Source organism: Halyomorpha halys, unplaced genomic scaffold (assembly GCF_000696795.3).
Source record: "Halyomorpha halys isolate HHAL.00 unplaced genomic scaffold, Hhal_1.1 Scaffold508.1, whole genome shotgun sequence".
NCBI lineage: Eukaryota > Metazoa > Arthropoda > Insecta > Hemiptera > Pentatomidae > Halyomorpha > Halyomorpha halys.
The window spans coordinates 700381-725991 of NW_027106467.1; the positions used below are offsets into that span (position 1 = coordinate 700381).

Here is a 25611-nt window from a genome sequence, read left to right on the forward strand (position 1 = left end):
GTGGTTGAAAAAAATACAGCTCGAAAGAAAAGAGGAATAAAGAAAGGTAAAATAAAAAGAGAAAAATAATTATAAAAGAACAAAAAGAAAAAAAAAGCAGATACTGCGGAAAATGATAATGATAACAATAATAGTACACAATTAAAAGAAAAAAATAATTGCCACAATCGATTGTTGTAACAACGTTACTGTACTGAACTTGAATTTAACAAACATTATTCATATTTTTTAAAAATTTCTTTAACATAAATAATATTGAAAGCAGTTATTAATTTCCCCTCGTTTTAACGCTCTTTTGAATAAAAATCAGGAGTTCGGTCAAAAAACACAGTAATTAAATTTGTTTATGAATTGAAGTTTATAGCATCACCGGCTTTTTTAAGACTGGCATTAGTTGTTAAAAGAATCTCAGAGAAATATGTTTTATTAAGTTTAAGCTTTGGTTATGGTATGTGACTCCTGGTCCAGAGTTCATATTCACAAAAGTTTAACAAATTTACAATGTTTTATGATCGAACGTCTAAAATATTATTGGTGACCTCAAGTTAACCGAAAGGTTCCTATTTCAAAAATAAAAATAAATGCAAATTTGATGTAGGTAAAAGAAGTATGCATAAGGCCAGAAAAGAAATCATGTTTATGAAATGTGTTATCAGTTTTTAGATTTTATGTTACGTTACTAACTTTAAAACTTTGTATTTTATAAAGAATATGAAAAAAACGTGAAATGAATATTATAATTTCTTAGAACTATATTTAAAATGTATGTGTCCTCTTGGCTTAAATGTTCTGTTAAATGTTGTTTAGTCGAAGCGGCTAGCGTAGATAAATCTTCCCGTTATTCTTTTTGTTAGAAGTAGAACACTAGGTCAAAAGCTTCAGTTCGTTACCAGAATTTTTGATCATCTATTTCGTTCTGTTTTTGTCGAAACAAAATTCCTAATCTTCATATCCGTCTATTATAGTACAATTAATTTTTTTCTTACTTCTATTAATGTGCTTCTATTAATATGCTACTGGATATTGCTAAATTAATCTCGAATTAATAAGGAAAATGGCTTGGAATCCAAAGAGCTTTGTGCATAATCTCCCTGCACCGATGCAGACCAGTGCACCTTCGCTGCAATGCGGGCACTTAAATTACTTTTGCCAAGTCGGGCGGGCAGGGCTTTTATTTACTTTGAGCTCTGTGCCTTGTCAAAGGATTTTGAATTTTATTTATTTATTTTTATAGCTCAAAACGTTCATGAAAATATCCCTGCACTCCTGTTATTTAAAATAATCAAATAAAATAAATTAAATAGGTGATTAATCTTCGAAATCTTGGACAAAATATTAAAATCTATCTATAGTGTAAGATTCACGGTAATATATAGGCTTCATTTATTACTTTTATTGGCAAGGAAACCATAAACAAAAAAAAAAAGAAAGGAATTTTTATTTGTCTTGTACTAATTAAAATTTCTAATAATCTGTACCGCTACAATCCATGTAAGATATGCGGTAGAGTACTTTTTAAGGAAGTAATGTTACTAGACCAACGGTTGTGCAAGGTGGTGATTTACTCAGAATCACGGTCAACCGTAAGATTTACCCAATTAAGTGTAAACACTTTAAGAGGCTGGGTGGACCTCGGAGCGTTTCCACCACACGGTTTACTCTCGGCTACAGTAACAGAATAAATTATTATTTGCCACAGTCGGATTCGATCGGGGCCCTTGATGGTGATAGACGATGCTTTGCCACTGATCCACCCGGCTCCATATATATATACACTTCCATCAAACAGCCTTGATAAAATAATAAAGAGTTGATTAATATGTTTTCTTCATTATTGCCCGTAGTAGCCCTGATTATCTCCATCAAATAAAACTATTTAGGCTATAGCATTTGTTTTTTTGTTTTTTTTCCAAGACTCCCATTGGAGTCCTATACTGCCTAACCATGGTTGGGGGTCAAAGTTCTTCATTTTGTGGGACCGCCACTTAATGAAAAAAGTCAACGTCTCAGGCCGGATTCAAACCAGCACTGCCAATAGACATCATATTGGTAAGACTGTGTCTTAACCATTGAGCTACGGGCGGCCCTATAGCATTTGTTGACAACTTTATTATTTCAGGATTAGGAAGTAATTCAAATAATAAATTGTATTTAGAATCATTAATGATAAAACTTTTATTTTGAATTAAATTATAGTGAAGGAATCATTATAAAATTCAATTATTCGGTTGAAGGTATCATCGGTAAGCTTAATCATGGTGTACTGAAATAAAAAGTGAACATTTAACGGAAGTAAAAAAAAAGAACTTTTGGTGAGTCGTAATTTAAAAATTATCATGAGAATATCTAATGTAGATAGGTTAAATTTTTACTAAAAATGTTTATTTCTAACACTTATTCGGCAGGGAAAAATTTGTATTTTAAAATAAAATGATTAATTTGTTTTTGTAGAATTTCAATTAGTAAAAAAATCTTTTCTTTCCAGAAGTGGATATACGAGAAATGACTATGAAAAATGCTCATATGTAGACTACTACAAAAAATAGTAAAGATTGTATGCTTTGTGAAGGCATTCAATTTTTAAGAGTGCTTATGCACTAACACTAACACACCTCAGATTGATTAATATAATTTAGTTGTCTAATATTGGCGACACCAATATATTATTACTTACATTGCTTATATAAATAAGTAGTATTTAGAAAATTATAATAGCAAATGATAAGTTACATAGTTCTACTTTATTCTCAGCTAATAGAATTCACCCCTTTCTTCTTTATTTTAACAATTCGCTTAGCTCAATAAGGTCTCGCTCTTTAACAGTAAACAACTACTTGAAAACATGTTCCAGTTCCCTCATGCCGTTTGACCTAGAAACGCCAAAAAGCCTCGGCGTTGGCTTGACTAAAGAAACGACAGACCATTTGTCATTAGCTTTTCTATTTTCCTGTTTACCCCTTCCAACTGTTCCGATCTTGAGGAGCATTATAAAAGAGTTGGCGCCGCGTTGAATCGATTCCTGGGCTCCGGACGGCTGGATGCTGTAGTGTGTGGACAGTCTTAATATAATATGTCTATTGTAATACTTTTAGTAGTAAAATGGTTGAAAGTTAGTATAAAAAAAATATAATAATAATAACGGCCTCAATTTTTGTTTTCATTTACCTGTTTAAAGAATTTATAGTAATGGGGAGTATTAGCGATAGTGAAAAATTTAGAGTTGGATATCCACTGATTCTAAATAACCAATTCTCCCACAATGGTTAGTATATCTGTGTGTACCGAAACAAACTAGCTCAAAAAAAAAATCGCTCGAAATTGAAATTAGATAGTTAACGCGTGTATATGCTTGGGATGTTACAGCAACATAAGTACCATTTTATGTACTCGACTTTTCATATTTTTCGATTTTCCAAAAAACGGCTCTGATGGTTTTGGTCAAACCCGGCAGGTCAATGCACTAATAGGTAATCTTCAAGACCAGATAGGTTTTTTTTAAACTTGCAAAAGTGTACAGCGGCCACTCCGTGCTAGGTTTTATCCTCATTGAAATAATCTGAAAGGGTTTAGATGCTGAATTTTCTAAAAAACCTTATGTAAAGTACTTTTAATTTTGTTTGTTTGTTTGTTTATATAATTATGAATAATCTCTCAAAGTTAGTAATAATATAACACGGATTAATAAGAACTATGAAAATAACTGATGATTAACTTAAGGAAAAAACCGCATCACTCAATCGCTTAAGACTGATAAATCGGAAATAGTCGAGAACGCCTGATTTATTCTCATCCAATTGCATAATATACGATTTTATTACATTATCTTATACTAACCGGGGAAGGAAAGTTGATCGTTATTTTTCAATGCTCAAGAAACCGTTACATTCGCATTTAATCAGCAACAGAATAAAAAAATTTCTAAGTATCAGAATTTGTAGGTTTAGCTATGGTAATGTGAAAAAATAACCATATCTCATTGTTATTAGTAATAAACGAAGGATGAATATATACTACGAAATAATTCAGAATTATTGTTTTTCTTGGTTGTTATGACAATAGATAAATTTTACTTTCACTTACCTACGTGTGCAATAATGAGGAGAACTATAGTCATCCTGATTAGTAAATTAATAGCCGTTTTAAAATGTGCACTGATTAATTCCATCGCAAAGCTGGGTAGTAAGTGAAAGTTGCAATGTGCGCACCACATTTTTTATTTTAGTGGCTTTTTGACCCTCTTCATAGAATTCATCTTATTTTATTTTAAATCGGTAACTATTTCATCCTTGATTACAATCATATAATCCCTGACCACAAGTTTAGATTCCAAACATCCCACTACATTATCCAGCAATGTCATCGTGTTGTCTTGTCTTTGGAACTCGAAATATACTGCTCGGGAGTCTTTTTCGATGTAGAACAGGCTTTTGATCGGGTCTGGCACCCGGATCTGCTTTACAAACTTTGTAAATTCCATCCTTCTACATACCTTTTCATTATCTGTTCCTTTCTCATCGATAGATTATTTAAAGTAAGCCACAATGGTTCCTATCCATCCTTCTTCCCTCAGTCTGCTGGTGTTCCTGTTCATAGCTTATACAGTTGACATCCCAAGCAACCCTAACACTATCCTCACTTCGTATGCTGTTGATACATCTATGCTTGGAGTTAATAATAATCCTTTAATTGCGTCCAGAACTCTCCAATTCCATATCAAAACACTCGAAGAATGGTGCTGAAATCGGAGGATAAAAATAAATTCCAACAATCCCATCAAATCACCTTTATTCTTCGTTGTGGATCTACTGACTAATCTACAGTACCCTTTAATAATATTGCTCTTACCCCTCTATGACAGATCGCTACCTTGGACTATATCTGGAAAAACGACTAGCTTGGTACTCACAGAGACTGAAAAGACAGGACATGGCACGTTGTATCCGACTATTATAGTACTTTCTTGATAAACGGTCTAAACTTCCAACTCATTACAAAAGACTGATCTACATAACTATAATAAGACCTATCTGGACATACGGAGTTGAGCTTGGGGGTTCACTAAAACTTCCAATTCCTCTCGTATTCAATCCTTACAATTAAAAATTATTTATAAAATCTTCAACGGTCCTTATATTGTCACAAATCATTCATAATGACCTTAATGTTTCATATGTAACGTATCTAGTCTAAACCAGATATCAATCCTTCTATTATAAACTGCCTAAACCCACTGGTTTCTAACCTTGTTTCCTCTTCCATTCCTGACATTCCTCCAAGGCGCCTGAAAAGAATATGGCCTTGAGACCTTCTAATGTAGAATATTATTAGTGTGCTACCAATGGGTAGCTTCTCTACACGCCTGTGACGCTCCATTTGAACTGAGATCAAATGTATGTGTATGATTCTCAACATGCCTGTACCATATCATTATGATCTTACATCAAATTTACTTGATGTAATTTTATGTAAATATCAATAAATAAATAAATAAAACAGTTACTTCTTATGAAGTGTTAGAGATTCGCTAATTGGTATTAATTCAAAGGAACTATTTTCAAATTGCCTTTATTGTCAAGAGAGAAATGAAATAAAAAAAGGAATATCGTAAAGTTTTTATATTATATAATTAAAATAATTAATATTGACATAGTTATAAAATGAGTGATTTCAGAGAGTTACACAATTTTCCAGTTCCTTATCGCTAGAAACTCGGGCTTTGAAAAAAATGTACTCATTCATCTATGAATTAAGCAAAAAACAAATTATATCGGTATTAAGTAATCTTGAATGAAAAACTGGAAACTACAGATAAATATCCATAATCAGAAAACCTTTAGTTTAGTGGGTAAAATATCTTATCTTCAAAAATAGATTGATGAAGATGGACAGGAAGATTCCTAGGATCTATGCCCGGAAACGAGGTAGACGATAAAAAAGATATGAAGAAAGGATTGAATGAAGTAGTGAAACGAATTGGAGACTCGTGGCCAACGGCTATCAGAGGAAAAATGAAATATGGAGGAAAATACTTCTCAAGAAATTAAAATTAATCAATTTCCTTCTGTTCCATTTGTCCAACGAGTTATAGATGACCAACTGATATTTTTACTATGTCGAATATTATATTACCACAAATAAATCAGAACATACCGACAAATATAAACTATGAAAGGATTTGATAAATAAATTAAGGGAAAAGGGAAAATTATTTTTTCAAGGCTGACTACATATTTTCTAATTATGAGTATAAACGTATTATGTATCGTTGGAAAGCCAAAGATTTAAAAAAAACATTTTTTGCATTTTTTAACTCAAATTTTACCGGTCTGTCTTTGTTTAAGTTTGGTTCTATAACTATGTAACATTGAATAAATGTTTAAGAATAGATTGTTAATATTTGTAAAATGTTATATTTGTCTTCATTTCTGACATACTTTGAAAGTAAAAAATGGTTAAATTTGCTCCGATAAATATTATTAAAGGTACTTTTCGCAAACTTTTAAAATCGGAGTTAGTCAATATGTGAACTGAAATGCTCATTTGGAAAATCAGTAGGGTGGAGAATGACCACAGTGAAAAATATAGAAACATCACATTAATTTCAACTCAAACTAGGGCGATAAGTGAACGTTGTGCTATGCACTCACTTCATATTGTGGGATAGGTTTTAGGATTTTATTCCAGGATATATCTACTTTAATAGAACTACTTTATCCCAATCGCAATCAAGTTAGATTAATCTTGGTTCGATTATTGCAGGCTTGATGAGGGAGGTTGGAAATTCCAAAGCTGCCTTTGATATAATGGAAAATGTCTATGGGAGTTGGTAATCGGATTTCATTACTAAGGTTACGTTTAGTCCCTTCAAAACGTAAAGTACTTTAATCTATATTTCAATTTTCGACAAATATAATATGTAAAATAAGTTTGTAAATAACTTAGTCTCGAAATAAATACGAATAATATATATATGGTTAGGAGCAGGAAAGGCAAAAATTTCAGGAAGATAAGCATATGAGGTAGAGAGGTTTAAATATTTAGGAAATGCGGTAACTAGAAAAAATTAAATTGATGCGGGAATAAAGGCGAGAAATGTTTGTTATTGCGAAATTGCTTTGCTCGCGCCTTCAGTCCTGAAACTTATTAGTTAGAATTTTGGCAAAACTATTATCCTTCCTACTGTTCTTGATGGATGCGAAACGCAGCCTCTCACATTAAGGGGAGTGCCTTAAGGTTTTTGAAAATTAAGTATAAAGTAAAATATTTGGACCGCAAGAGAATGAGTTAACCGGAGGGTTTGAGGAAACTGCACTCGGTAAATATAATTCATGTTATAACATTGCGATAAATAAAATGGTCATGTAAGGCTGTAGGACTTGTTAATAAACACAGAGCTGATGAGTAAACGTCGAGGGATAGATTTAGGTGGAGGGATTGAGCCAAGACTATTTGGATTTGAACTGGCATCACTAATGCCTGTGGACGGCGATTACTGGCATCGGCATTGAACCTTCGGTTTCGCCTTGTCTTTATTATTATTAAAATAAGATACAGTACCCAGGGCCGCTCGTATCCGAACGAGTTAAACCGCCAACTTGCTTGTGACAGTAGCGGCTCCGGTTTAAATCTAACCTTGGGTGTCGAGTTTTATTTTTTTGGCGGTCCAACAAAATGAAAACTGGACCCCACCAAGGTTAGGATAGGGTGGTTACCTGTTTATAACACACAAATATGTTAGAAATTACCAGGAAGAGGATAAAAATATATAAAATAAGATGCCGCACCCAAACATAATTGTTTTGTGAAACTAAAATAATGTCAGTATTAAACTAAATGGCTCTAGAATTAGGGCGCTCCGTGAAGTCCACTCCGAACAAATTGAATTTAACAAACAAGGGATTCCATTTCCTTTTTTTTTTTTTTTTTTTTTTTTTTTTTGCGTGCCCCATTGTTTAAAGCCCAGACCTGGAGAAATGCGGGCCGATTGGTGGCATTCAGCTGTGACACACAGCAATCAATTAGGATCAGCTTTTGTTTGTTGGTGTAAAGGCGGAAAGCAACCAATCACGCTCGAGAGGAGCACCGCCTTTGTTGGCCGTGCTGGTTTGTCCAGTCAACACCAATCAGTATTATACTGTTTTGGCAAATGGTAGTGGTGTTTTGACATCGGTTATGCTGTTTGTAACTGACCACTGATAACCAGTATCAGAAATGTTATAAAAATTGACCATATGGTTTTATGAATAATCTTTGAAACTGATCATTTATTTTTAAGGCGTTGCATTCCAAAAAGCCCATTTTCTAATTTTTATTATTTACATTTTTTTTAGGTAAAAAAAAACATAATCTGTAAAATAAGAAAAAGAAATTGGTGCGGCGAGCTATCACACAACATTCACTTACTTTTCTACTTGCAATTAACGTTTACTCATTTCAAAACGACAATATCTTTATGGAAGGCAATACTTTTTTCACCATTTCCATTCAATAGTTAAGTAAAAATAACTACTATTATTATGTTTTTGTGGGAATTATGGTAATGGTAAATATTTTGACTGTTTTTATAAAACCCTATGAAAACATTTATCAATAAATTCGGTTTTTCCATAGGTTTTTGTCACTCTCTAAGAAGACAGTAGCTTTATATTCTATTCTCTCCAATCTGAAAAATTCTGGGCTAAGGACATAGGAAGAAAATTCCTTATATGGCCCACCAACATTCAAACTTGTGGGGAAACTACAAACATAACTTCATGGACCCTTCTTCGGGATTTCACTTGACCCCAAATGTTTCATGATCTGTGATGAGTAAATAACAATTTGACAAAATGATCTCCCTATGAGTAAAAAAAGATTTCGTCCGGAGTATCGAAAATTTCCACATACATTTTACTTTGCCCCATTTTACATAAATTTGAAACATAAAGGAACAAACTTGGCCCTATGTATGTCCGTCAGTAGCATATTCTTATTACGACCGTTAATCCAATTTTGATGAGATTTTCATGAATTTTGTAGGTTGGTCCTATATCAATTTTATTAAGTTTCACCTTATTAATTAATATTTAATTATTTTTCTCAACACGCATTTATTTCAAAAAGATTTTCTTCGCAAATAACAAATCAAATTTATGAAAGAATAATAATAATTATTCTCAAACCTTTGTATTATAATAATTTTTAAAAAATAGATTGTACAAGGTATAGGATTGAAATGATTTTTTAGTTGGATTTGCTTTTTATCAAATATCTGAGTTAGTGTCGGTTTTTCAATTATCATGGATTCACATATTTTTAATTAATATTTATATAAATAAAATAATTATGGGAAGGATTGCTTTAGGAATATTTCATTAAATACAACTTTTCTCAAGAAATAAAACTTTAATGTAAACCTTGAACTGCCTAACGGTCTCAAGTTAGAAGAAGGGATGGTAGTGACCCCAAGACAAAATTTTTACTAATTGGAAAAAGGAAAAAAAGAGAAAAGACAAGAAACAACTAAGTTTGTTTCCGTTTCATACTTAATGAGTTTTCTTTCGAACTCACTTAAGGTTTCGTCATCTAACTGAAATCTAATTATACAAACTGATACAATTCTTTTCTGGATTCGATTAACTGAATACCTACATTTTCCTTTTGAATTAATTATTTTCCGAAAAAAAAACAGCGCCAGTTTTTATTTCTAGTGCTTTAAGTAATAAATAAAGTAAGATTAACTAGATTTTATGTTAGCTGAAGAATGATTTATTTTTTCGGTACGATTAATTTTTTTATGTCTACTTTATGTTTAATATGGAAGGTTAAAATTCTCTATCTTTTTCTAACAAGAGGCACATTAATAGGTTAATTTTTATTTGGCGGGCAGCAATGAATTTTTTTTTCATCATTTTATTTTGTGTTTCTATTTTATGTAAATTGGTTATTGGATATTAATGATAATATAAAAAAAAATACTATACTCAGTATGAATACAAAGACTGATTATATAACATTCCGTAATTATAAGGATAAAAATAAGTTGAACAGTGTTACCAACATTATCATTCAATTTTTTGTTATCTCTAGAAAAAGGAATGGTAGGACAATTATGATGAATAACAGAAAAAAACATATAACAAATTAATATTTTTAAACGAGCTTCTATTCGAATATTTCCAATTAACCCCTTGCGTTATGAGGTCATCTCTGAAGTGATTAAACTATTCCTTGCTTTTTTTTTCATCATTTTATTTTGTGTTTCTATTTTATGTAAATTGGTTATTGGATATTAATGATAATATAAAAAAAAATACTATACTCAGTATGAATACAAAGACTGATTATATAACATTCCGTAATTATAAGGATAAAAATAAGTTGAACAGTGTTACCAACATTATCATTCAATTTTTTGTTATCTCTAGAAAAAGGAATGGTAGGACAATTATGATGAATAACAGAAAAAAACATATAACAAATTAATATTTTTAAACGAGCTTCTATTCGAATATTTCCAATTAACCCCTTGCGTTATGAGGTCATCTCTGAAGTGATTAAACTATTCCTTGCTAAAGCTCTAAAATTACATCTGATGTGACACAAGGGTCTTTTCCTATGTCTTCCATCGTAAAAACACTGAAAATAGGATCTATTTTAACATTGTGCATTCACTTATCGGTCTATTTTATTTTTTCAAATTGCCAACATATTAGGGTCGCTTATATGTCTTCGGGGGTGCAGAATGCATTTGCTATTGATTACAAGATCATGAACTCGTATTTCAATACTTCCAGCGTACTCAATCTTAACGTGAACGAGATTTATCGTGTCACTTACTTTCCTGAAAGCGTTGAATAGATTCTTCTTTGATTACCTATTCAAACCTCCCAGAGAGACCTCTCTTCTGTAAGAAATACTTCTAGATCATTCCATCGGTAGCGGTCCGTCGGTATACACGGATTAATAGTTGGATGATACAATCGTTCGTAAGTACTTTACATTGTTCTTTAGTTGATGTGACCTCAATGGAATCGTTTATACTATGCCATCATAGTCCTCGTTATATGTTGCCGAGATGTGTGTTTTGACTAATATTTGAAATGAAGTTAATTATTAAAATAACTTTTTTTCTTATTTTTAATTTCCAATAATTTAATTACTATTACTTAGTAAAAATAATATTATGTAATAAATAATAAAATTGATTTGTATTTATCGTATAATGGATTACCGAAGCAAGATATCGTAGACTTTTTTTCCTACCATAACTACTATGGTAGCTCGTTGTTACATATGATAATTTATCCGGCTAGGTAAAATGAAATACCCTACTGTGCGCTAGTGGGCCACACTTAGCAACCCAACTTGTGGAACTAAGTTACCCACTGCGGTATGGAAGATCCACTAGATAAGTATTATTCTAAAGTCTTTAATAAATATTATGAGATTAAATTTAAATTTTTTTTGTTTTTTTTCCCGTATCATTTTCATTGAATTCAATTCAGTATTTTGTATTCTTAGTTCTATCTATGACTATAAGTTAAAACGGTCCATATCGGAAACAGTTTAGTGGTTTATTAGAAAAAGTCTCAGAAATAGGGACCGATTTCAACATTAGAATTTTTAAAATACTAGTAGTTGGTTTATTAAACTTCCTCCACGACTTTACCGCTGAGAAAGTATAATTTAAACAAAAAATACTGTTTTTATCCTCCACACTTTTATTTAAGCTAAGAAAAGTTGGAATGGACAAGTTCGACTTTTTCTGAAGTGGGATTTAAAGTGTGTATTACAACTTTTTGTATTACGTCCAACTTGGGTGACCTCCCGACTCCCCTCCGACAAAGTTAATGTCGAACTTGAGAGCTTCGAATAAAAGCTGCCAAAGACCGATTCGACAGCAAACAAGAACTTCGGTCTTCTTGTTACAGGGGGACATTTCACATCCGGGTTCCATGTGACGATGATTGTAGATTAGTTTCATAAAAAAAGTTTTATAAATGTTCTTTTCATTTCTGGAAAGTTTATTACATGAAATGTTACATTGATATAATTGTTTGGTTCCGTACTGGCGTATGATAAAAACAATTATTTAAAAAAATAAAAAATAAAATAAAATTTATTTTATTCAGAATCATTTTAAATCGAGATCATATGAATAATTTCTTTGATTAAAATAAAAATTCTGACGCACATTACTACGCTTCACATCATATATAATTAGACAGCGATTCGATTAATATTTAATAGTGTGTTGTCATTAAATTATTTGACATAATTGGGTACAGTTCAAACCCATGACCCAGTTTGTACAATGTCATTTATTTATGAATTAAATTTATTCATGGAGTTTTCATCTTTCACCATTACCTTATAAGACTTAATATATATTACATATTGGTTTGTCTAAATTCGTTTGACTTAACAGTATATTAAAAACAGATTTATAGTTACTTATTACTGAAATGAATGGAAAAATTCAACTTTGATATCTCGCTTATGTTAATAAAAATCAAATATCTCTACAATTTTTGTAGGAAATTCCCTAAACAATATATATATATATTTTATATTCCTCTTTACAAAAAACATTTAAAACGCCATTATTGGTTTTTCTGTCACTAGAACATTTTAATGTAAAGGTTTTTCTTTAGTTTTAAAGTTGTGAAGAGAACTTATTTAGATCAAATATAATTTAGAATTTTGTCGTAAAATAAATTAACTTACAGCAAATTTGTTATATTTTAATCAGATAAACTTTGGTCTAATTCACAACAACTATCCATACCGAATTCACGCGCTATATTATGTTTGTTGAATGCTATTTGATGGGGATATAATGAATAATATCCCTTAAGATATTATGTATCCCTTAAATATTAGGCGATCATCTTTGATCTCTTGTTTATCATAAAGCGGACTTTTGATATTATAACCGGACCCACATATGATAATGAGTTATTATATATATACTATGATATGGAATTTCATAAAATATAATATAATTATTCTAAACATTTGCATCTTTTCAATCACGAAAGACCAATATTAATGTTTTAATGTAAAGAAATGATTGTACAAGAGGTTCCCTAAGTTTTTAGTAATATTGAAGAAGTTTAAAGTAGATTTTTAAAGGATCAAAAAAGTCCCTATAGGTAAGCAATGGTCGAATTCTCTACGTAAAAGAAAAAATTGATTTATTTTTTTGAGAAAGTTGTAAGTTTTGTTAAAGCTATAACTAAAAATTATTTGAGTTTGCTTAAAAAGCTGGCAAAAGGTGCCAAATCTATGTTGGGGGCTTCCAAGCGGCTCAATAATGTAAAGTGTTTTTTTTTACTAATACTATACTTTTTATTCATATTACTAAATAATCGTAGATTTTCTTTTTTAAGAAAAAAATCCTAATCTAACAATCTTCAAGTAATAACCTGATATCCACCTCCAGTTTAGTTTTTAAAAAAATGATCTATTGTGCAATTTCGTCTACTCAAATTATCCGTGTTTTAACCAAAATAATTACAAACCACTAAAATATCATTTCTTAATATTATTTAAGTTCTTTCTTAATTTCATTATTTTTTTTTTAATGGGCGCACTGACAGGTATAAAAATACTTAATACTATTGGTTACGAAATAGCAATTATAGCTTAACTCACCAGAAAGTTTTTTTTTGCCGCTTTGTGCTCGACGTAGATAATAATAAAATTATTTTTAATTGATAAAGTTTTTCTTATTTATTTGTTTTAAAGAAAATGTCGCTGTACCCACATTAAATTATTTCATTTTACGTATTTCATAATTTATAAAAAATGCATATTTGTAATTTGTAATTATTTCAAGTGTCGAATACTCGACAACTTAGAGTTGACAGAATTTCTTATCATATTATTTATTTTTTTTTTACATAAGTGAAAGAGGATCTGAGCATATTCTGAATACAAAATTTAAACTAAGTAACATGGACTTACAGCTTGTTAAAGAAGTAAGTTTTTGAAATGTGAACGGTCCCTAGACCAGTAGGAAACTGTTAAAATGTTTTTCGAATAATTTAATATTATGGAAAACAAAACTTGGCGTAATTTAGAAGCTTGAAACCCCCCTTTAAATGGCTTTAACAATAAACAAATTCAACTTTATTTGTTTAAAGAACCTTTTGTCTGGTTAACTATGCTGCAATTCAGAATTATGTAACTTAAATAATTTTTTAGTGAATACTTACGATTCAACAAATTCACTTGTCGTTCATTATTAGCAAAGCCAGCTGTTTTGATTACTCTGTTTACACACGTGTTTGATTACACTTAACTTTTCAAATTTCTAACTGTCGAGATTACAGCATATCTGTTGCAAGTTTGGTAAATACTTTTTCAACTAGACAATTTATTACTTTAGTCATTGATTTGGTTGTATTTATCATTAAAGGCTAGATTTTTATTCCGAAATTCATAATTATTAAAGACCCTGGTTCCTCAAAAGTAAAACCTACTTAAGTCCAGCATTTGGGTTTAGAAAAAAATAAATAAAAAGTAATACCCGGGGAAAATATTAAAATAAAATAAAAATTTATTAAACATAGCATTTATGTTTGTCCAGAGTTGTAAAAAACGTCACCGTAGTTCAGAAATTGAAAACTTTTTTAGGATGTGATTTCAAATTTGTTTAAAGTAACCTGTATTAGGGGTACTCAAAAGTATTGCTAAATATAAATTTACTTTCATTGTTACATTATACAAATTTTTGAATAATAACGTAAATGTGTGAAATCATTCATGAAGTAGGAAAATTGAAGTTTTTGCAATCCTAAAAGTTTCGTGAAAATTGTCAGTTTCATATAATCTGCTTTAATTTTTAACATGCATTTTAAACATATTGAGTACCTATCGTACCTAATTGCCCGTATAAATAAGTTAAATTGTCTATTATGTCATGCTTTCAGTGAAATTCAGTTCATGCAAATTGCCTCAGCGTCAATACCATTTTCGGAGACTCGTTACGGAGGTCAGTCAAGGATTAAATACGGCCCGTGGTTGAAATTATCAACAAGCATTAAATACGATTTTAGAAATCTAGTTTTAATGTATATATATATATTTGTTCATACGGACTAAGCTTTCTTTTTATGTTGCAACATGATAGGTGACCTTGAATTTGTTTATTATATTTACGTGACCTGGCCTCTAGAATCGCCATCACGCAACTTGAAGACATGGAAACCCTTTGTTGAATTAGGTTGGGTATACTCAAGTAGAAATCTTACATTATATGGCATACAGGCACCGATTTGTAGAAATTTCGGATCAACCTATATATTTATTTAACATTGAATAATTAATTGTTAAGAACTTAGAGGTTTTATCTTAGAGTAAAGAGGTAATAAACAAAATATGAAATAAAACAAGCTTTATATAAAAAAATAAATATTGATAATAATATTGATTATTATAAAAAAAACCTAAATCAAGTATTCCTTAACACTAAGGTCCTCAACACTCTGTCTGCCTGATGTCATATGTCCGCCTTATGTAACCTGTACCAACGGTCACGTCATGGAAACTTTCGTATGTTTTTTGATAATGCGGAAAATAAAAATCATAACTATATTATGATTGCGTTACAATTTTTTACTAGTATATCCTACATATTATGGTCCCATTACATGTTTTCGGAGGTGCAAAACTTAAAAACGCTATAGATTTTAAGATCGCTCACTCGCATATCGATTTATTTTAACATACGGCCTCTTAATTTTTTTTAGAAGTGCAGATAGTGAAGATTATATTGATTTATTTTAACCCTTTGGATTTCCTATGTATTGAATCCTTTCATAGGTTTTGGGAGTTCCGCGAACACGCTTATAATATCTCATAATCGATGGAACTTTCAGTGTCTCCACTTCGGAAAATATAGTAAGGAACCCAAATGTTTCTAGAAATTCAAAAAAGCCATCTTAAAGTCGATAGTATTTTCTTTTTTTATCCCTCAGATGACATGAGGGACCAGTGATTTTAATAGAGGAAAAATTGGAATTTTTTTTAAAAATAGTATTTTTTATACATCTTATGTCATATTTTTTCTGTTAATCTTCGTTTTTGTTCCTCCTTTTTTAGAGATAGTACTAGTTTACAGTAGTAATTGTATGATATTCAGTAATCATAACTTAATAGCAACATTATTCTCTTAAGAAAAAAAAATACTAAAGGTTCCTTCAAAAACAATTAAAATCATCCTTTAAAATGCCAGTGATGGCGAAAACTTCAATTTATAAATAAAAAAGCTGTCACTATGTTTTACGACCAATCACTTCATATTAACAACATCCAATTCCCAATTTAACTAAAGAGCATAATAAAGTAAACAAACTATTACATCAAAAAAACTATTGACTATTCTCATCTTAGCACATAAGCTTGTTATGATAGTTTTACAATGCTACAATACTAGAAAAAAAATACTTACGGCTGGTCAAAGCTTTTCCTCTAAAATCGATGTTCAACTGAATTCACTGGACCACCCTGTGAAAAAATTATGATCTGTGAGCGTTAATGATAGTTTTATTGTTTATGCAATATTATCTATTTTATGCACTTACAATATTACTTATTTGTTTTTTTTTTATTATACAATATTATTTATTATATTATATAGTTTTTATTATAAGTATAAAAATAAAATTAAAATATTTTAATCGATCAAGAATCATGATTGTTATTTGATGAATGATCATAATAGAAGCATATTACTCTCATGTACTTGATTGCTTAAGGTGTTGCTAAAGGTATACAACTTTATTATTTTTTTTTTCAAGGAAAAACTTTCAATACTTCTAACTTTCTTCATTCCGACATTTTGGATGACACTTTGGACCAACTGTATGTACATTTTTCCATTTATAAAATACTATATTTTCAACTGACCCTTTTTCTTATAGCTTTTCATTTACTTGGCAGTTGATTAAATATTGGTCTGTATGTATTTAAGTTATCATCTTATAGCCCTACAATCGTATACATTTTTTTTTCTTCTTTTTTTACATTATTTTTATCGTTTACATTATTTTTTATGTAACTTTTATTCAACCATGAAAAAGACTTGAAATGGGATTACAGACGTTAATTTATAATAATAATTATTTTTTTTTTCAATTTTGATTTTTTTTTACATCCTTATTGTACTAATAAACTTTCAGTAAAATTATTTAGCTATTAATTAAAAATTTCAGGAATAGGAGACAAAATAACCCGTCATTTTAGTAACATAGAAGATGAATATCTCAGCGAATCTTTTGGAATTTCCAACTATTACAATAGGATGTTTGCGGTTTTTTAGCTGTGGGCGATTATTGAACTATTATGCAAAAACAAACGTTCGAGAAAAATGCTAAGGAGGGATGCCTTGGAAAGGCATAGAGGTCAGATCTGCAGTGGTTCCGTGGTATCTATCCGTTCACTTCGACCTACTCACTCACTCACGAACGATTCAAGGACTTACCGAAGGATGTGCTAGAAGAGGAATGCATTTTTCCCATAATTTAATTGCTTTTTCCCTAGCCTTGTATATGCGCCTTACCTCTTCAGACGAAGGTCAAAGTAAGGATTTTCATGGTTGAAGGTACGAAGTTCTTAACCTAATAGATAATATACGTTAGTTTCATTTTCCCTGTAGTACTCCACGTGTATTAGCAAATAGTTAACTAATGACATTTATGAGTAGAATAAGGAAATTTCCCCGATTTCCGTAAATACGACTGGGGCAGCTTAGTATCAGAAATCTGGGAAACTGCTCCAATGTACGATGGTTTTGTTTATTGATTTTTTTTTTCTAATTTTCAACATCCTTTAAATATAATAACAATTCCAAATCACTTAAAAATTTACATACTTGGGTTTAATTTGGTCTAAATTTATACTTAATACAGATTTATATTTTCATATAATTATTTGAAGGGCTTCCTCCAAAAATATTAGTATAAAAATGTATAAAAATGTTAGCGATATCAATTAATAGAGAATAATAAGAAGTAAGGTAGTTACTAGTTAATTTATTGTAATAACACTTTATATAATATGTTTTTATAAATATATGTATTAATATAATAAGTTTTTCTGAAAGAATTTAGTCACAATAAAAAAAGAAAGAAAGAATATTACATGAATAAGAAACGGAAAGCAAACAACCCGATTGCTAACATCCCTCGTCTGATTTCTTTGCTTAGCATTTACCAGTTTATTTTAGAGGAGCCCTTTATCTTTTATTCATTTCCTTTTGGTTTCTTCAATGGGGGAATTTATAAACTCAATTATGTCCTAGTCTCGAAAAAAATAAAGAAAAAAGGAGAAGAAAAATGTAATAACCGGAAGATATAATTAAAATACTTCAATATTTTCCTCTCAAGAAATTCTAAAGTATTGAAGTGAATTTAAATAATCTAAAGAAAATTGAGGTTTATTTAAATGCTTTAACACTATAAATTTATAAATACAATTTAATTTCAAATGTCTTTATTCTAAACCAATTTCAAAGCCATTGAAGACATATATCCCAGGCGATAGGTATTTGTTTACCTATACGATTCATGATTTCCATAGTTTTATAACGGTAATATTTCAGAGTAGAATATTTCTGTATTCGTTGAATTGAATATTATAATATAACATAGTCAAATTAATCTATATTTGTTAACTATTTTATTTAATACTAATCATGTTAGTTCATAATTGTAAAACAGAATTTGCAAATAAAATAATTAATATTAAAAGAAATGGTTGATAAATATAGGTTAATTAGACTATATTACACTTGGAGGAAGGGGTATACTACAGTGGGCAAGCTGACAAATAAAGTGAAGCTAAAAAGGCGGGCCTTATGTGACTTCCAGAGGCGTGGCAGAGGAGTAGAAGAAGAGTACGAACCAATCACTGATTGCCTTCTATTTAAGTTTATTAACCTTCCTTTCGTGAGCCTTTTTGGCTTCACTTTTACTTTGAAGGAAACGAATTAATAAATAATGTTGAGGCTGAATGGATATAATTTATTATGATTGATTAATATAATAATATTATTTTGAGATCAAATCCTATAAATTAGAAAATTTAGGATTAATTTTTAGTAATAACATTATACTATTTGAAATTTTCAGTATTAAAATTATGAAGTTTTACTTGCATGATTGTTCAAAGAAAATAATGGTAATTGGTCGATATATTTTCGAGATTTGAGATTATATAATCGTATCTGAGGCAGTTGAATACAAAAATAGGTTTTATTGTTTTCGTAAAAAAAACTTTCTTGGCAGGATTGGAGCTGTCTATACCCCATTCACTTTCTATTTTTCTATACCTTTTAAGTGCCTTTTATATTTTTTCTTGTCCAGTTTTTTGAAATGTAGATCTATTGTTTTCCACGAAATACCTTTTACGGTACCTTCGTATTCCAATCCTTAAAGAATAAATAACCTTTCTATATTCTCGATCCTGGATTCTTCCATCCACCTCTCAAGTGCAAGATCTTAAGGTGTCATTTTGTACATCTGTTCTCATAGAAATGCTTCCATTGAAAAATCCTTTGTCAGTCGTGCTAGAAGAATTCCTTACTATCTGCAAGGCTTCGTGAAGTTCTTTTATTTTGAACACCACTTATTTCTCCATCTCTTCAATGATCAAACTATCCTTGCATGTAAAGAATAAATGTCTATGTAAATTTGTAAAAGTAACAATTTTCAAATTTTGTGCCCATATTTTATTTATGTAACTATTTATTAATTATTTTGCTTGTATTTTTTTTTTATTATTTGTCTATAGTTTAAATAAGTTCGTATAATGCAATCAGAAAAATGCTGATTCAATTTTGATTTAGTTTTTAATTCATAAGACATTATTAAACAGGCCTCCTACAATAAAGATTAATTATTCTTCTGATTTAATTTAATTTTATATATGAAAAGTTTTGTGAACTTCTCTACGAGATAAAAAAAAATTACTTTTTCTTTTGAGCTTAGTATAAACCTTTGTTTGATCAGATTAAACTTGGGAAAAAATCCTAAAATGTATGTGAAATATATCATGGTACTACACGACTAGTGTTAGTATTGTTATTTAAATAAAATAATTTAGATTGTATTCTAATTCTAATTTTAATGTTTTTTCTTGAACCATTTCTCGAAACATCTCGTTTTTTTCTTCGCCAAACTATCGATATTTCAACCCTTGAGGCTCGCTCTGTCTGAAATTGATGAGGAAAGCGAAAATAATTTTTTTTTGAATCAAGGTTTAATCAATCATTTTGCAATTGATAAATATTTCATGCTTGTAGTAGTAAATAAAAATAATATTGAATATAGCAGACGTCTGTAGCCGTCATTTGTAAATGTCTTTAATTTCTGTGTGAATCAAAAGATGGCTAAAGATGGAAGTTTTGTATGAGAACGTGAACAAAATTTGATGTTACACAGAGCTTAATCAAAAAATAGATCTGTTTTCGATAAGATCGTTTGAAAGAGTAATTGAAATTAGTGATCATAACAAACCCCCCCCCCAAAAAAAGGAAAGATAGAGCTTTAGAAATTTCGTTTAGGTTCATTTCTGAATATTAAAAAAAATTAAATGATAATAATAAAAAAATAAATTAATGATTAAGTATGTTGTCTTTATTTACCTTTGAGCTTTCAACGACTCTTTTCGTCTCTGAAGAACTGGACAAGTGATCTCCCTTTATGGGGTCCAGTTACGTGTTGTATCACTTAAGATAATGTTGATGTGTGCTATTTCTTAGAATGAAAAGATATATTGCTAGATTGACTAAGTAACTTGACCTAAATAATTTAAACACAATAATTGAATTGTGCTATTTATTTATTTTATTTTTTAATTCGAAACTCAATTACGATCATATTCAAGTGGAAGGTCTAGTCCAGCGTTGTCGGTTCAATTCTCATCTGGGTTAGTCAATATTTATTTTAAGGCGGTCCGAGAACTGAAAATTGATATTTCCACTGTGGGGCTGTACATATCTTCGATGGAAGTCTTAAAATATATATTTTGAGATCGTGAATGGTATGTTTCCTTCTTTCTACATTTTTATTATTCTAATTCGTGGATAAATGTTACTTCGTCGTATTATGAATGTGTTATCCCGTTAAAAATGTAGAGAAATGCTTTATTGGCATTGCTGCCTAAAAAAATTGGGTTGTAAGATACACAGCATACTTATCAATCCATGATTGGATGGATACACTACCATATATAAACAATGATTTAAAAAAACCAATCCCACTTATCCTTTTTCAAACAACAATCAACTATAATCTAAATACAATATATTTCGAATATTTTTTTTCTTTTATGTACATTTTTCCTCCTCGCACGAAGCCAAATTATACTTAAAGTATATAAAAATGAAAAACCCATATAATTAAAAAACTGACTAGTGAGATTAATTTCGTTTGGTTAGTTTCAAGAATTTTTGGATGTTGGTCAACTTACATCATTTACCAAACCGCGAAAGTAAATAAACAAGTATGGATACTTGTGCCCATTATGAGGAATGTAGAGCAGACCTTGAGATAACTGAACCAGAAAGTATAATTAGAGATGCAGTCTAACATAGCTGTGAGCATGTTGGGTGTGGTTGGCGTCCTTGGTGCTTGTGATGGCTTGGGTGATCTGTTATTGTAACTGATCTTGGTCGTGAGTGTTGGTTTGAGAACATAACCAATAATCGAGTAATTGCTCTGATCATGTTTGAAAAAACAAGCAATAGTAACAACCTTCAATTGTAAACACGATTTATTTTTCATGTCCAGCAACATTCCCTTGAAAAAAAAAGTAATAGTTCATGAGCCACTAATCGAGCCCATAAAATATACATCTGTAAATAATAATAATAATAAAAGCTTAGCGAACCGGAAGGTTCCATGCCGATACCACCAATCGTTGGACACATCTACCCATTAACGCCCATCCAAACCCAAATTTTGTTGACCACCAACGGTCATTAAGTATCTGTTATATATGGACTTCAGACCAGCTCTTAGGACCCAATAAACAACAGAAACAGGTGATTTACTACTTGGCGGAATCATTAAGATTAAACAATCATTCGACGCTAAATTTAATGTTATTAATTTGTTGTATCATTAAATTTTCAAAAAAAAAACACCGTTTAGGAGAAAAAACGAAATTAATCAGAAATTAGAAAAATATTTTATTGATTACTTTGTTAAATTAATTAACTAATTAGTAAGCGATTTAGGACCATCAGAAATGCGTTCCCGTGTTAAGTGTGGTAGAAACTCATTTTTAAAATTATTTCAAGATATATTTTTTATGTGCTGGGATTTATGCATCGAGCTCTTATTTAGTGTTGGACTTATTTTTGTTTATATCAACTAGCATATATCTGATATTAAGTGCCATACTTAATATCACACAGTTGATACCATTATTTTTAATCAGCAAGTTATTACTAAAAATCTCTGACCACATAACTTATTGAACCGTCAGTGAAACGTCAGTTCGGGCAGAAGTGAAATTATAACAATAACGCCCAATTTCCTCGAAAAATCGCCGCGTTCTTCAGTAATGGTGGCTTTCCGCATTGAGAGCGAGGGAGAAGGAGATTTTCATGAAATGAAAATATTTTTATAATCTTTTATATTATACCGAAATATTTTTTTATGATTATATACATATAGTATTAATGGAGATGCACATATTTGGTATTGAGGAAATTACAAAAAATATATACAAACAATTTTAAATTTTTTGCAAATTGGTGCATTTAAAAAAAATATTATGTTGTAATATGTCTTGTATATATTGCTGCTTTGGTTGCATAATGACACATCTAACAAAAAAAGTTTTGAATTGCACATATTCCAGATAATGCGGTACACTAATTGCTGTTGGAGTATTTTGTAAGTTATTGAAGTTTGCATTCTTCTTTTCGAGGCATTAAACACAAATACTAATATACTAATTTTAATATTTTTTTTTGTTTAGAATTTCGAGAAGCACACATAAGAACTAAAAAAAAAACCTAAACTATAAATAAAAATACAGTAATATTCGTAGTAATAAAGTTAAAAAGAAATTAAGTTTAAAACTAAATAAATAAGTTTAAAACGAATACATATGTTAAACAAATACATAAAACAACTAAATAGTAAAAAAAAAACTATATATCAGTTAAAAATAAATAAATATATAAATGGTCGTAAGTATCCCAAAATGGCATATATAGTGTATTTTAATCTATTAGTATATTCTCGCTGAGGTAAATGTTCTGTCAGTGCGTATGCCCCAATTCACAGTTAGTTTGCATTATGTATTAACATCATCCGTCGCTTCTGTTAATCTATATGGTCCATTCATTATAATAGTCACTTTAGATAAAGTGTATTTCACGAGTATTGTTTGAAAATGTCAAGAACTATCAGTTGTTTGCATATCGTGAACCTCGACCTAAATAGTTTAAATTCAGCTGTCAATTAGTTTATATCCTGTGATAAAGTTATTTTCATGTTTGAAGGAACATATGCGAAAAGTAAATATGGAAGTCAGAAAATTACGTGTAAAATAAAAATAATTATTCATCTGGAATAAATATAGATCACGTAGTATAATAAAACGAACAATTTTTTTTTTCAAAGAGTAAAGACTGTCACTGAAATTTTTCTATTGCATATTAAACGCGATTGCAGTTGTACACTCTCACGTTCTGTCCATTTAAACTTTTTCGTTATTGAAGGGTGTGCCAATGAAACTGTGTAATTAAACGAATGCTACAAGCTTTTAATTTTAACTGACGGGAACGGTTACTTCTTTGTAAAAAACCTGTCAGTAGATTTCTGTTATCCGCACTTTGGAATTACCTCCTCGTATCTATTTTTATGTTATATTTTTAGAAAACTTATGATTAAAATATGTCTCGTCTATTTTGAGTTATGTCAATAGTTTATATTTATAGTCAAAGATTTAATATTTTTTACAGTACTATAAAAAATAATTTGAGGATGAATAAATAATAGATTAAAGGTTAAATAAGTAAATATTGCGTTGAGGAGAGGAAGAGGAGAGGAGTTGAAGAGGTAGAAGTTGATTAAAATCATACAAAAACCGGTACCCACTTGTGTTCCAATAACTTTTGTAATATGTTTTTGTGCCTTGTTCAACATTGTACAGCTTAAGCTACGATGCCTCGTTACTCCGTAAAAACATTATACCAATAAAAATAATAATAAAATCAAAGCTTAATTAATGTTATTAATGAATCCTACTAATTAATAGTTTATAAGTGGTGTCTTTAGGATTATTTTGATTTTTTTTTTCTGGTTTCCGTTCGAAATATAAATTAAAAATCTCAAAACATGAAACAAATTCTCTATGAAGGTATGTCCATTAAGGCATTATTTAGTGGATATTTACGTTTAATGATTTTCATTGTTAAGAGCTATTTATGCTATAATAATAAGTAATATGTGTCCCGACTACTATATTATTAAAATTTAGACATTAACTTTCATATTAAATGTTGTTAAGATTACCTTGGGATTAAGACAGCATTGGAATTTTTCTTCTACAACAGCAGTGGTTGAACGGTAGCAAATACATCTTGTTTTGCAAGTTTCAATTATCTTTTTTCTTAAAGAATTATGGCCATTAACCGGGCATACATCAACTTGTTGCTTACTGTCACCCCAAAATATAAAAATCTAGTGGTATCAAATCTAGAGAACTTACGAAACAACACATAGCCAGTGCCGCTCGGGCATCGCTGCAATGAAAGAAAGATGCCAAGTTGTTTGCATTTCATTAATAAAATAGTTCATTAATAACCTAAATAATTCATAACTATGATAATATTTAGAGGTGAATATCTCCTAAACAAAGCGTCAGTGGTCATACCTGCATAGGGAATTAATTTTTCTTGTTTTGATCACCGTGCCTAGCGTTATAGGGGTCTCGCTCTAGGAATAAAGAGTAATTAAAACTGGGTTAAAAGTTTTTTTCTTATAATTTCAGATAGGATAAAAGCGTAGAGTAAACATCTCAAGTTCAGAGATTAGGCATAATTTCGTTGATAGGGTGAAGGAAAAAAGGATCAATTGGTTCAGATCGGGTAAGCACGTAATGTGGGCTACGTTCTTGTGAAAAGTAATCGAAGAGGTTTTGGAAAGAATTAAAGTAAAATATAAATCGTATATAATTATTTAGTAGCAATAATCCTAAGTTATTTATCAATTATGCTTCTCTTAAATTATAAATGTAATAATTTAATCTTTAAAATACACATATTTCTCTTTCTACGTTTCGGGTCTCTTCCACATTTTCAGGATGATAAATCTGAAATTTCACCATCCTATAAATTATACATTGGATATCCTTTTATATAAAATACATCATAGTTATTTTCATTTTTACCTTGTAAGTAGTTAAGTAATTCTAATCCTTATAAAATACGTTTTCATAATTTAGTTTAATTATATTTTGAGTGCAGTTAGAAAATATAGGAAGGATTTCATATTGAGGAGCTTGTATGGAATATATATATAATTTATTTTTTAAACTAGCTTCAGTAGAATAAAATTGTCGTATTCAGATAGGTTTATATGTGTGGGCCCTGTTATCTTAAGA

The 25611-nt window shown here is 30.0% G+C and overlaps 1 protein-coding gene across 5 annotated transcripts in view; it reads right to left on the minus strand.

Annotated features, from left to right (window-relative positions):
* Positions 1 to 25611, minus strand: part of LOC106683731 (beta-glucuronidase) — a 230344-nt gene that overhangs the window by 42296 nt on the left and 162437 nt on the right. For 3 of the 5 annotated variants that reach the window (XM_014425392.3, XM_014425388.2, XM_014425391.3), the window contains one exon: positions 16439 to 16494. The exons of 1 other annotated variant lie outside the window; for it this stretch is intronic. The gene's annotated coding sequence lies outside the window, so the exon portion shown is untranslated. Of the gene's footprint in view, positions 1 to 16438; positions 16495 to 24521; positions 24569 to 25611 lie in introns of those variants that run through there. One more of the 5 variants, XM_014425390.3, reaches the window with a different exon arrangement.